Below are 11497 nucleotides of genomic sequence, written 5' to 3' on the forward strand. Positions count from 1 at the left end.
TAGCTGCAGGACTCTGAACTTTGCAAGCATCTCTTTAAAAGCCACAGTCTCTCTTCTAAGTAATAATAGCTAACAGCTCTTCCTGCTCATTCTGCGCCTGGATGGCCCTTAATTTAGTCTTGCTAACAGCACCAGGAAGAAAGCACTATTATTATCAAACCCCTGTAAACACCGAGAAAATTGAAGCCCAGGGAGGGTAAGTAACTTCCTGAGCTCCACCACTCTGAAGGTTTTATCCTAGATTCAAACTCAGGCTGGGCTTTTAACCACAACAACAGACCCAGTGGACAAGGAGCAAAAGAACTTTTGCTTCCTTCAAGTCCTGGTGTAAAGAGGAGAGAATGAAGTTCCTTATTTCCCCTTGCAAAAGCAAAATGTATGTAATTTTATACCCCAATGCTATTAGCAGGGAACTGATACTAGCCTATATCTCTAAGTCCTAAGTGTTTTAAATCTATTTCATCAGGTTCTGAATTTTTTCTCCTTGTGTCACAGCTGATGTTTTCACATGATCAAGATAACAGATACTCCATCCATGAGTTATACTAACCTCCTCTTTGTGACCGCTCTCATAACAGCTTTGAAGATGGGGAGGAAGGATGTCAGGATGCCAAAGGAAGCATCAGAGGATATCTAATACTGGAAAAATTGTCTTATCAAGAAACTTCCAAAAGAGCCTCTAAAGCCTATGGGAAGTTGAGCCAGGACAACCAAATACAGCAAGAAGAATTCTTTCTCCTTAGCACTTGCTAAAAATGAAATGCAACCAAGGGAAAATTTCTTGACCTCTGTAACCTCTGTTCCCTCATCTGTTTAATAAAGCTAATTTGAAGGTCACCCTATGTCACCCTTGTGAGGATTTAATGAGATAACACTTATATGCTCTCTGCACAGTGTATGATGCTTAGCAAGAACTCAATAAATGTTTGCCTTAAAAAAATGAAATACTATATATGAAAGTACTTTATAAGCTCAAGCACTATATAACTGTGATATTTCTTAGATGCAGCAAAAGAGAAAATTGACTCAGTAGTATATTGTGAATACATAGGCACCTCAGTTCAGTTCAGTTGCTAAGTTGTGTCCAACTCTTTGCTACCTCATGAACTGCAGCACGCCAGGCTTCCCTGTCCATCACCAACACCTGGAGCTTGCTCAAACTTATGTCCATCAAGTTGGTGATGCCATCCAACCACCTCATCCTCTATCATCCCCTTCTCTTCCTGCCTTCAACCTTTCCCAGCATCAGGGTCTTTTCTAATGATTCAGTTCTTTGCATCAAGTGGCCAAAGTATTGGAGCTTCAGCTTCAGCATCAGTCCTTCCAATGAATATTCAGGATTGATTTCCTTTAGGATTGACTGGTTTGATCTCCTTGCAATCCAAGGGACTCTCAAGAGTCTTCTCCAACACCACAGTTCAAAATCATCAATCCTTTTGATATAGGCACCTATGAAGATCCATTTCAAACTGAAACATTGATTACTGTTTCCCTTTAAGGATCTTCTTATTTGCTATGCTTAACATAACATTATCTAAAAGCCACTAAGTATTTTCTGAGCAACCAAATAATAAGAGTTGCCCCTTTTCAGAACTGAATAATAAAAGTTGCACCTTTGAAAACAATATGAAACATTTAAGCCCCAATGACCTGGTGTTCTCATCTAGCTTTGTGACTTGTTATCTTCCAACATCAATGTTTCCATTGTCACTCTGCTGTTTCAGATAACAATGCTTTCTGGACACTTGCCTGATAGCCATTTAAGAGATTAAGGGCTTTTTTTCTCTTCTTCTTCTTAGTCTACCACTGTGTTGATTCCCAGCTATACAGTTACCATTTATAAATCAGTGGAGCAAGAAATTAAAGACACGCTGGCAGACCTGCCTGTGGAAGACCAACATCAGTAAAGGTACCGGACGTCTTAGCTTATTGCCTTCTATACATCTGATCAAAACACGCCTTCTCAAAAAAAAAAAAAAAGCACAATTACCATAATCATCAGGAATAAATAAGACACAGCAATAATTAGACTAGGAGATGATTAAATAAATTTCTCAGATTTTATAATATAAAAATGAAGACCTGGGACTTCCCTGGTGGTCCACGGATTAAGACTGAGTTCCCAATGCAAGGGGCACAGGTTTGATCCCTTGATTGGGGAGCTAAAATTCCATACACTGCACAGCATGGCCAAAAACAATAAAAGCAAATACATTCTAATAAAAATTAACTTAAAAACAAAGACTTTATTTTAATGCTTTGCATTCATCTTTTTGATTCTTACACAAACATAAATTTTAACTTCCACTGTCCATGGTTGTTCCCTAGGTTTGCTTGGAAGTGCAAATGGTTTTGTTTCAATCAGTCAGTTTAGTTGCTCAATTGTGTCCGACTCTTTGTGACCCCATGGACTGTAGTATGCCAGGCTTCCCTGTCCATCACCAACTCCCAGAGCTTGCTCAAACTCATGTCCATAGAGTCGGTGATGCCATCCAACCATCTCATCCTATGTTGTCCCCTTCTTGGCCTGCCTTCAGTCTTTCCCAGCATCGGGGTCTTTTCCAATGAGTCAGTTCTTCCCATCAGGTGGCCAAAGTATTGGAGCTTCAGGACTCTCAAGAGTCTTTAACACCACAATTCAAAAGCATCAATTCTTCTGTGCTCAGCTTTCTTTATAGTCTCACATCCATACATGACTCCTGGAAAAACCACAGCTTTGATTAGACAGACATTTGTCAGTAAAGTAATGTCTCTGCTTTTTAATATGCTGTCTAGGTTTGTGCCAATAATACTTCATAAATAGGAAGTGAAAGAAGGAAGTAGACAATTGATGGATATTACTATAACTGAGTGAGCTTAGTCTTTGTCTTTGTGTGGAAGGATCAAAAGCCACCTTCCCTGTTATATTTTCATTTTCCTGTAGACACTCTGATGAATTGTCTGGTTAGGAAGGAGCTGCCAGTATGCCTGAATTCTGCCAGTGTGTTGCAGTTGGCACCTGTGGTCTCCTCTCAAGAATCTAGGGCAAGCAAAGGAAATCACACGTGTTTAACAAAATCTGGAATATGTCTGAGTCTTCAACCTCCAGATAGTTCCTTCAGTCATTTCACAGTACTTCCTGGGAGCCACAAAATATTAGTCCGTGTTGCATGCAAGATTTCTGGTCTAGAGAAATTTACCTTAACAGACATTTAAATATAATACAATTATACAGTAGTGAAAATTGAATGACTGGGACAAAAGAACCAGCAGAGCAGAATGGATATCCCTGAAGCCCTAATATATAAAGTGTGAAAATTTATATTTGAAAATAAAATATTACACATGAGGAAAATGAAAGTGAAATTAGCTCAGGCATGTCCGACTGTTTGTGACCCCATGGGCTATACAGTCTATGAATTCTCCAGGCCAGAATATTGAAGTGGGTAGCATTTCCCTTCTCCAGGGTATCTTCCCAACCCAGCGGTTGAACCCAGGTCCCCTGCATTGCAGGAAGATTCTTTTACCAGCTGAGCCACTGTATTATTTCACGAATTAGTCTGGAGATTGATTAATTACTTCAAACCATAAACAGGCAAGACCTTCAGCATATATTCCAAATAAATTCCAGTTGAGGAGCTAAACATAACAAAGAAATCCATTAGAAAGCCAGAAGAAGATGCAAATGAATAATAGTTTGATGGGCAAGGACTTCATGACATAAAAATAATAGAAGACAGTATACATTTTAAAATGATGATATTAGACTGCATACATATATAAAAACTCTGATTCTTCAATATTAAGAAGTATAGAAGTAAATATTGATGTGAATGTATCAATATTTGTATATATAATTTCCTTCCTCTGGTTTTGTTTACTAGGAGGTCCTGGAAGCAGTGATACCACAAATGCAATGTGCACATCTGGTAAGCAGACCTGGTTTCCAAGTTCCAAACTTTGATAAAAGAAACCACCAGGACTCTTTGGAGAAATGGCTGGTTCAAGGGCTGGGGCGGGGAAGTACAAAATGGATCTAGATCAGTTTATTGTGCCAGAAACTAAGAAAATACTCAAAGAATATTGGGATAAAATTAAAAAAGAAAAATAGGCGCTCCTTCTAGCCAAATCTGCAGTGGTTTGAGCATTAGAATACATGATAGCAATATTTAGCTTATAACCCAACATATAAAATAGGAATCCGTGAGTCTATATTGATTCAAATTAATACTGAATCAACTGGAAGCCTGAGTTGAAAAATTCTTCCCCTCAAAATTACTTATTACTGACAAAGGGAGAAGGAGTAATTTTACAGAGAAGAATCCTGACTGATACCACCTTAATCAAATATTTAAGGTGAACATGACCAATATTGGGATAGATCTAAACAGCGCTCCATCTGATCGGATGTAATAAGAACACAGTATCTCTTCTGTGATATTCCTGATAGAGCTGTGTAACAGGAATCTAACCATAAGGAAACATCAGCAACGCCACAAGATGCACAGCATGATAAATATGATTAACACTGCTGTAGGTTATATATGAAAGTTATTAGGAGTAATTTCTAAGAGTTCTCATCACAAGGAAAAGTTTTTTCCTATTTCTTTAATTTTTTATCTATATGAGATGAGGGATGTTCAGTAAACTTAAACTGTGGTCATAATTTCATGAGGTATATAAATCAGTCATTATGCTGCACATTTTAAACTTATACAGTGCTATGTGTCAATTATATCTCAATAAAACTGGAAAGAAAAAAATTTAAAAACAAACTCACGAGGGACAGTCCACAAAATAATTGACCTGTGATTTGGGCTCAATGATAAAGAATCCATTGCCAATGCAGGAGACACAGGTTCAACCTCTGGGTCAGGAAGATTCCCTGGAGAAGGAAATGGCAACCCGCTTCAGTATTCTTGCCTGGAAAATCCCATGAATGGAAGAGCCTGGCAGGTTATGGGCGATGAAGTTGCAAAGAGTCAGACATGAGTCAGCAACTAAACAACAACAACACTGCTGTTGACCTGGCAACTAATGAATTATGACTCTAGATTAGATCCTTTCATATAAAGACATTATTGGGACAATTGTTGAAAACTGGAATGGGATATGAAGATGAGGTGGTAGTCATGTATCAAGGTAAGTTTCCTGAATTTGATGGTAGTAGGTAATTAAGTAGCAAAATATCCTTGCTTGTAGGAAATTCACCAGAACATTCAGAGATGATGAATTATCATGTAAGAAACTTAGTCTCACATGGTTCATGAATATAAAAAACATTCTTGCAACTTTTTTTGTAAGTTTGAGATTGTTCCAAAATAACAAGTGTACCTCTTTTAAACTCTCCTTTGACTTTAAACAATTGGATACATGTAAACATTGTGTTAGTGTGATATATTTTTGGTCTATCAGTCACAGCATCTTCTCTTATACAAATTTATTATTTATTTTTTTAAAAAGACTTTTTTGTTGTGGACTGTTTTTAATGTTTTTATTGAATGTGTTACAGCATTACTTCTGTTTTATGTCTTGGGTTTTTTGGCCAAGAGGTATATAGGACTTTAGCTCCCCAACCAGGGATCAAACCTGCACCCTCTGCATTGGAAGGTGAAGTCTTAACCACTGGACCACCAGGGAAGTCCCTCTCATACAAATTTTAAGTGTCAAACATCACGGGGATTATTAGGATATAACTGTATCCTTTGCGTGTGTGCTAAGTCGCTTCAGTCATGTTCGACTCTGTGACCCTGTGGACTGTAGCCCACCTGGCTCCTCTGCCCATGGGATTCTCCAGGCAAGAATACTGTAGTGGAGTGCCAGGCCCTCCTCCAGGGGATCTTCCCAACCCAGAGATCAAACCCATATCTCCCGTCCTGTAGGCAGATTCTTTACCACTGACCCACCAGGGAAGCCCAACTATATCCTAGAATATAATTATTTTTAAATGTTTTTATTTTGACAAATAAATCAAAATACATGAGTGTTATGTTGTATTAAAGTAAGGTTAAAGTACTACATACAAAATTAATCTGATTCTGTATATACATTTATGACTTGAAGGAATTATAACATTTCAACCATGTTGAATATCTGGTATAGAGTAAATATGGGTAACTTGTGTTTATTTTTATTTTAGCATAGAGTCTTAATTTCCTACAATAGCCATTCATTTTTAATAGTAAATACTGGAAGTATAAAAGTAATGAATATAGAGTGATATGAAGGAGCAAGAAGTAGACTGATAAAAGAGGAAATAGCTGAGGACATGAAACCCAGTTAAATATGTTGTAGAAGCTATAGTAGTAAAGAAAGAATTAAGTAAGACCAGAGACCAAGTGTTTTGCCCAAAGAGGAGATTCTTGGTTGTGATTCTGTTCCTATTTCTGCTGTTCTGCTAAAATACAGCCTTAATTCTTGAGTGCCCTAAAGGTGAGTGCCAGAAGAAAGATGAGGGCTGTTTGGGCAGTTGCTGGCTGTTGGCCTGGGTGTGTTTCTCTGTTGTTTGGTATGGAAATCAGAGACAGTGTGTATGAAGCTCCCAGCACAGTGACTGGCACACAGTTTCAGGGGCTCCTGCCAGGGTCACTCCTCTGTTGGTGCAGGGAAACCTGGGCAGCCCCAGATACTCAGAGCATCTTCTACAAGAAGCTTGTCACCAACCACCCCTGTTCATGCAAACAATAGACCCCCTTTCCTACCCACCCCGGATGGTCAGGGGTGCACAGCAGGGCTTAGCCTGCAATAAAGAAGGGTCAATAGGGATTGTCAGTAATCCCCAAATCCAAATATTCAGTCTCCTGGCAGGCACAGAATCATTCTTGTTCTCAAATCAAAAGGACTTGTCTGCTATCAGAGAAAATGAATGCGTTTAACTACCTTTAACATTAATAGAAACACCCTGCAGAAATCCTCTAGAGGAACATCAGACATCATGGATTTGACAATTCGTCATGCTCTTTATTCTAGGCTTGCTTTCAGCATATTTGAAATCAGCTAGGAGGCTTCTGTTGATACAAAATATTTGCAGACTTGGATCTTCTGATGCTAAACAGATCATATGACAGATGGTGAAGAAGTATTAGCTGAAACTACCACACAATGATATGAAGGGAATGTTTATCTGCAGAGAAGTCTTGGAAAGCGTCATATAAACTCCAAAAATCAACATCTCAAAGGGTTTAAATTCAGGATGATTGTCTAGAAAAAACTGTGTCAGGTTTGAAGTCAGGCTTCCTGAGTTCAAATCCCAATAGGTTGATAATAACCAGACAGGTGACTTTGAGCAGGTGACAAACTCTGTAGACTGGTTTCCTCATGTGATAAATGGATAAACGGAATAGTCTTCTGGGATCACAGTGAGGATTAATGAGATAATGGGATTTATACAACACTTTTATATGGAAAGCACAATAACAGTTAATGTCATCACTATTATTTTAATATTATTAATGCATCTGTTGTAAGTCAAGTAATTAATACCTATGTGCTGAAAAGGCATGTGAAGGCATGCAGGTGGAGAAGGTGAGAGAAAGGATGAAGAGAAAGAAGCAGAAGATAAATAGAAATATATTCCTCGACCCCTAACATTTAGATCTTTATTCTGTTCCTAGTCCTCTCCATCTCAGTAAATGGAATCACCATCCACCCAGTTGCTTGAACTAAGTATTTCCCAGTCTCCTTTGATGAGTCCCTTTCCCTTATGGATTGGCCCCACCCGCTCTCCATGCCATCCCAATTATTCTAATCCCACCATCATCCCTCCCTAGTTTTTGGTAAAAGCTTCCTAACTCTTCTTCCTGCTTTTTCTGGAAGCCCCCTCTGGCCCACTCTCCATGAAAAACCAGCACCATCTTACTACAATACAAATCAGATATCTTTTTTTCCCAACTGGAAATCCTTTAGTGTTTTCCTATTGCACTTCAAATAAAATCTAAACAATTCCAAGGTCCTGCCTGATCTGCATCCTAAAATGTGCCCCCAACTACTTCCTGTTCCTATCTCTCCTGATAAGCCAACCAACCCCCCCCCCCCCCCCCCCCCCCCCCCGCCAAACTTCATCCTTCCCCACCTCACTGCCTTTGCATATTCTTCTCTCTGTGGGGACGCTTTCTCTTCTACACAATTATCTGATTCTTTCCCACTTTTCAACTCAGAGCTTCCAGGTCACCACCTTAGAGGGGCCCTCCCGGTACTCCAACTAAAGCAACCAACCTCTTTCCATCAGTTCTTCTCTAGATTGGCATACTGTCTTCTTGATGGCACGTGAAACAATTTGTAATTATTTTATTTAGTTGTTTTAAAAAAATTTTTTTGTCAGTATCTTCCTAAGCCTGAAAATAAATTGAAGGATGGGGTTGTATCTGTCTTTTTCATTTAAAAAAAATTAATTGAAAGATAATTGCTTTACAAGGTTGTTAGTTTGTGCTGTACAACAACATGGACTGGCTCCCCAAGTATACATATATCCTCTCCCCAACATTAGAAATCAACTGTACTTCCGAGGGGTATCTGCAGGAAGGCTCCAGAATGTCTCCAGTTGTCTGAACTCTTCATCCCTCTCCCAGATTTCTCTGTCCCATTTTTGTTTCTGTCTTTTTATTTCTACTTGATATGGGCACCTCAAATTAACTAGGGGGCCTTAGAGTATTTCCTCCAGCCCCAAACTTTCACTCCTATATGCAGGAGTTTTTGTTTGCTTTGAGGCTATTTGTTTATTTGTTCTGATGCTGCTGTTTGGCTGATTCCTTATTCTGGACCCTGAACTGAGCTCCCAGGAAGCTATCCTGGCCAGATTTCCACTAATCCAGTCTTTCTGGAATGAAGAATGGGTTGGATATGACCAGAGTTACACAGAACTCAGAAATCCTGAGTGACTAACTGGGGATTATTCACAGTGATTTCACCCTGAGTCCCCATCTAGAAATGTAGGCATTAGATCTTAAGGACAGCCTAGTGTTTCCTAGATATCAGGTATTTTATTTTCTTAATTTTATTTATTTGTTTGTTTCTGGCTTTGCTGGGTGTTTGTTGCTGCTCAGGTTTCCCTAGTTGCAGTGAATGGGGGCTGCTCTTCATTGCAGTGGCTTCTCTGGTTGTGGAGCACAGGATTTAGGACACACAGGCTTCAGTAGCTGCAGCATGTGGCTCAGTAGTTGCGGCTCTTGGGCTCTAGAGCCCAGGCTCAGTCGTTTCGCTGCAGAGTAAAGGAAAGCTCTACGGCTCAAAATAGCCTGGAGTTAAAACTCCCCTCCAGGCCCTCCCCACCATTTTACACAGAAGAAAGAACTCTCTCCCCCAAGAAGGGAATGGACATTCAGATTGATTACTTCAGCTCCCAGCTGATCCCAGTCTCCGGCCAGTCTCAGGGATTCCTTACCTCAGTTGTTGAAAGCTAACCAATCAAAAACAATCATGAGGAAAAATAGACCTCCTCGACAGGATGCATCTCTCCATGTGTATGTTTTCTATATATACCTACTCTCTTCTTGACTTAGCTCAGCAGCCCACTAGCCTGACTGCTGCTCCTGCTCACCTCATTAAAGGTGATCTGTTCCTGTAAAGTGCTGGTCTCAGGTTTTTTTGTTTTGTTTTGTTTTTCCCAAACCTAGCCTTCTCTAACTCCCTTACCTTACACAGGGGTTTGTGGACTCTGTGGCATGTGGGATCTTCCCAGACCAGGGATTGAACCTGTGTCTCCTGAATTGGCAGGCAGATTCTTTACCACTGAGCCACCAGGGAAGCCCAATATTAGGTGTTTGATTACACTGTATTAAAATATTTCATCTGAGGAGAAAACAATTAACAAATGTATATCCCAGAAGAGAACATCACTGTAAGCGACAATTCTCATTGTCCCAAGGAGTCCCATATCTGACACTTGAGTGCCTCCTCCAGGCAATCCAATGATCAAATCATCTCAAATGATGGCCTCCCTCCCAGCACTATCATGCTTCTCTCATCACACCTGAACTACCACACATGCCCAGGAATCCCCAAGGGGCCTGGACTCTGTGGTCTATGGCAGAATGGGCACCTCAGTGTCTTTACAAAAATGATGCTTATGAAGCACCACATCTGTGCTGCCCACATGGGAACTCTCAACTTCCAGTGTAACTTGCTTCACTTACAGCTTCCGTCCTTGCCCTTGGCCTCAGTCAAGGTCCACGGACGTGGCTGAGTGACAGCTTCTGCTCCATGCATCCCTCTGATGACTAACGCTGTGTTTCTGGGTCAAGCTTGTCACGACTCCTTTCTCCCTTAGGGTAAGCGCTTTCCTAGTTCACTCCCCCAGCCCTTGTACAAGCAGACTTCTGATAAGCTGTCCTGCTGGCTCTCAGCATGCCTGAGGGCTAGCATTAGGACATCCCAGGGACTTCTTATCTCCAGAAAGAAGGCAGCACTCCCCTCCTGCGCCATAAACCCCTTCACATATGTCTAGAGAAAGAGCTACAGATGAAAAATAAAGAAAACATGGTTGCTCCTGTAGAGAGAGTTGAAGCATTGGCTGTTTCCTCCTTTGGATATTCTGTTACTTTTGTCCCTGTTGTCTGGTTTGAGAGAGGATGCCTAGCTTTTAGGTTATTATCATCACAGATGATTCTATTGCTTCTACTTGTGAGATTGGCTGTGACACAGCCTAGTTCTGTCTCCTAAGTGCCCCATGTTTCTACATTTCCTGTCAGCTGAGTTATACTTGAAGAATCAGCACTGTTCTGTTCTGGTTGGTTTCTGAGTTCCCTCAATGCACCTTGATCATGCAAGGAGTTTGAGAGCTTTTTGGTGATGATAGTTTCCTTCTGCTTACAGTCTGGATAAAAACTAAACACTCTAGAATGTTTTAGTTAAAAACGTCATGTCTGATTTGACATAGAAATCAACTGAATCAAAATATGTTACATAAAATGGCATTACATTTTGGCCTGGAGACAGAGTAATCCACCTAATTCTCCTTTACTTCTCTGCAGGTGCTGACCCCAGGAGCACTCCCAATATTTTTTTGGATCTGGCTCCTAAAGCAAACAAAAGCAAAAATAACCAATGGGAAGTAATTAAACTTAAAACCCTTTGCACATCAAAGGAAACCATCAACAACACAAAAGGAGAACCTACTGAATGGGAGAGATATTTACAAAGAATATAAGCAACAGTGGTAAATATCCAAACACATAAACTGCTCATACATCTCAACAGCAAAAAGCCGAATAACCTGATTTAAAAAACAGGCATAAGACCTGAATAGACATTTTTCCAAAGAAGACATACAAATGCCCATCAAACACATGAAAAGATGCTCAACCTTGTTAATCATCAGAAAAATGCAAATCAAAACCATAATGAGATATCACCTCACATCTGTCAGAATGGCCATCATCAAAACAACCCCAAAATAGCAAATGTTGGGACAGATGGGAGAAAAGGGAAACTTTGTACACTGTTGGTGGAAATGTAAGTTGGTACAACCACTGCGGAAAACAGTATGGAGGTTTCCTAAAAAAACAAAGTAGAAATACATGAC

General features: G+C 40.0%; 1 long non-coding RNA gene across 1 annotated transcript; it reads left to right on the forward strand.

Annotated features, from left to right (window-relative positions):
* Window positions 1-1873: 1873 nt before the first annotated feature.
* Window positions 1874-11109, forward strand: LOC133044932 (uncharacterized). Its single transcript, XR_009690094.1, has 3 exons — window positions 1874-1909; window positions 3864-3908; window positions 10947-11109. It is a non-coding gene; the product is annotated as an uncharacterized LOC133044932 (long non-coding RNA).
* The last annotated feature ends 388 nt before the right edge of the window (window positions 11110-11497 follow it).

Source organism: Dama dama, chromosome 23, assembly GCF_033118175.1.
Source record: "Dama dama isolate Ldn47 chromosome 23, ASM3311817v1, whole genome shotgun sequence".
In the NCBI taxonomy this organism is placed as follows: domain Eukaryota; kingdom Metazoa; phylum Chordata; class Mammalia; order Artiodactyla; family Cervidae; genus Dama; species Dama dama.